The sequence below is a fragment of the Herpailurus yagouaroundi genome, unplaced genomic scaffold (assembly GCF_014898765.1).
Source record: "Herpailurus yagouaroundi ecotype Mexico unplaced genomic scaffold, PumYag 308, whole genome shotgun sequence".
NCBI lineage: Eukaryota > Metazoa > Chordata > Mammalia > Carnivora > Felidae > Herpailurus > Herpailurus yagouaroundi.
In genome coordinates this window covers 6,481,503-6,484,252 of record NW_024412525.1, presented here as the reverse complement: position 1 = coordinate 6,484,252, position 2,750 = coordinate 6,481,503, and positions in this window count along the sequence as shown.

Below are 2,750 nucleotides of genomic sequence, written 5' to 3'. Positions count from 1 at the left end.
AGAGAGAGAGAGAGAGAAAGAAAGAAAGAAAGAAAGAAAGAAAGAAAGAAAGAAAAAATAAAAACCAAATTTTCCTAGCTTCCCTTAAAGCTAGGGAGCAGGCTCTTTCCACTGATGCTTCTGCATGTGATTTCAATGCGGAAGACAAGGCCGTGAGCAGGATCCACTCAGGAGAGAGTGCAGGAATGGCAGAGGCATCCAGCTTCCAGACCAAGTGGAGGCAGGAGTTTGGCTGAGCATCCCTGTCCAGCGTTAGGCCCAGCCAGTTGTGGGACAGCAGCAGCAGCAGGATTGTTTCTGGCTGCCCAGACTCCAAGCTTGGTTTCCTCTTTCTCTCTCCTTGAGACTGAGCAAATGACCTTTAAACTGGTGACCCATACGTGAAATCTCAATCTCCCAAGAATTGAACATCACCCTACAAACGTGGAAACTGGCACCCTATGTATAGAATCCTTATCTCCAAGTACGGAACATGTCCTTACAAGTGTGGGCCATATCACTTTGGATAAGAAACATAGGATTTCAATAATACAAATTTGTTTCTCAAGAAAATTGAACCTTGCCCTATTAGCATGAAACTTGGTACACCATATGCAAATCTTAATCTACAAGCTTGGAATCTGGCACTCTTTGTGTGGAAATCAATGTCTAGTCATGAAAAATGGCCTAAAAAGTGTGGAACCTGGAACTCCAGACATGGAACCTGGTTTTGAGTCATAGGAATAGTTCTACATGCATGGAACCTGAACTCCATTTATGAAATCTGAAATTTCAGGCATTGATTTAGCTTTCTTAGGTATGAATTCTGCCTTTGCATGCATATAATCTGGTCCTCCACACAAAACCTGACCCTGTAGACATAAAACTTGGCCCTCTAGGGGTGCCTGGGTGGCTCAGTTGGTTGAGCGTCCAACTTTGGCTTAGGTCATGATCTTGTGGTTCATGAGTTCAAGCCCCACATTGGGCTCTGTGCCGACAGCTCAGAGCCTGGAGCCTGCTTAGGATTCTGTGTCTCCCTCTCTCTCTGCCCCTCCCCCACTTGTTCTCTCTCTCTCTCTCTCTCTCTCTCTCTCTCTCTCTCTGTCTCTCTCTCTCTCTCTCAAAAATAAATAAAACATTAAAAAAAAAAAAAAACTTGGCCCTCTAAGTATGGAATCTGACTTTCTAGGCATGGAATATTTCTCCAGATACGAATTATTGCCTCTCAAGCATAGAATCTGGCTCTCTAGTTGTGGGATCTGAGCCTGTATGTGTAGAGGCCCTCTAGATATGGAATTAAATCTAGGCATGACATGAATATGAAATACCTCTGTCCAAGCTATGAACTTGGCCTTTTAGGAGTAAAACCAGAACCTCATAGAATGTCATCTAGACTATAAATGAGAAAATTCAGGCTTAATGTTAGCAGTGACTTTCCCAAGTTTTAACAACTGGTTTCCATTGGGTCTGAATCTTGAACCTAAGTCTCCTGATTTTCAGCCAGTGCTCACTGTACCAGCCCATTGCTCTGTGTATCTTGCTCTCTCTCCAGTGGTGTATAAAGAAAAAGAGAACTAAACAAGGTCAGAACATCCAAAGTCAGTGGACAGCTCTGCCCTGTCTCTGTGTCCTTAGATTGCTCAAACATACTGAATTTTCCCAGTCTCCATTTCAGGCAAAGATGGCCACCGAGACTGGTTCCAGCCCTGGCATTCTGTGCTCTGCCTCTATTTTGTGCTTCTCTCTGTTAAGGGTCTCTTCCCCTTGTCTTCAAGCTGTGTGAGGCCCAATTAGTCTGGGGCGAACCGGGCCATCTGAGAAAGGAGCAACCCAAAGATTAGCTTTGATCCTACCCTGAGCCCTCCTACCTCCTGTGGCTTCCCCCATTATTTCAGCTGCTGCCCAAGGAAGATAGTTTTTATTTGGTTGAAGTTTCCCATTCAACCTAGAAAATCAAATACCATTTTAACTGATCTTGACTTTGGAGGTTAGCCTTGCAGCTGCCTGGGGGGCCTCACGATCTCTTCCTATTCAAAAGCCTGCCTTGTTCTCCATTTTACAGCTTGGCTCTTGCCTCTTCTTTCTGTTTCGGTAACAAGCTTTGGTGGCTGGGGCACTCAGATCTGGTTGCGGCCTGCGTCTGAGCAGAGGAGAGTATTAGGGCCAGTAGACTAACCTAGGGCTGGAGGAAGTCTTTAGAGCATCTTCTGTCCTTTTCCCCAAGTGCATCCACTTTGAACTCTCTGTCCTTCATATATCTGAAAAATAAACGTCTAACGCTTTGTGTGGCTTTTTCGATTTTAGACATCTATTTTTTAATATTATTTTAATTCCAATGTAGTGAACATACAGTGGTATATTAATTTCAGATATATAATATAGTGTTTCACCAATTCCATATATCACTCAGTGCTCATCAAGGTAAGTGTATTCTTTTTTTTTTTTTTTTTAATTTTTTTTTTCAACGTTTATTTATTTTTGGGACAGAGACAGAGCATGAACGGGGGAGGAGCAGAGAGAGAGGGAGACACAGAATCGGAAACAGGCTCCAGGCTCTGAGCCCTCAGCCCAGAGCCTGACGCGGGGCTCGAACTCACGGACCGTGAGATCGTGACCTGGCTGAAAAAGCAACTGCGCCACCCAGGCACCCCAGGTAAGTGTATTCTTAATCTCCTTCACCTGTTTCACCCAGCCCCCCCCCCCACCTGCTTTCCTCCAATAAACATCTGTTTGTTCTCTATAGTAAACAGTCTGGATTTTGTGGGGGGGGG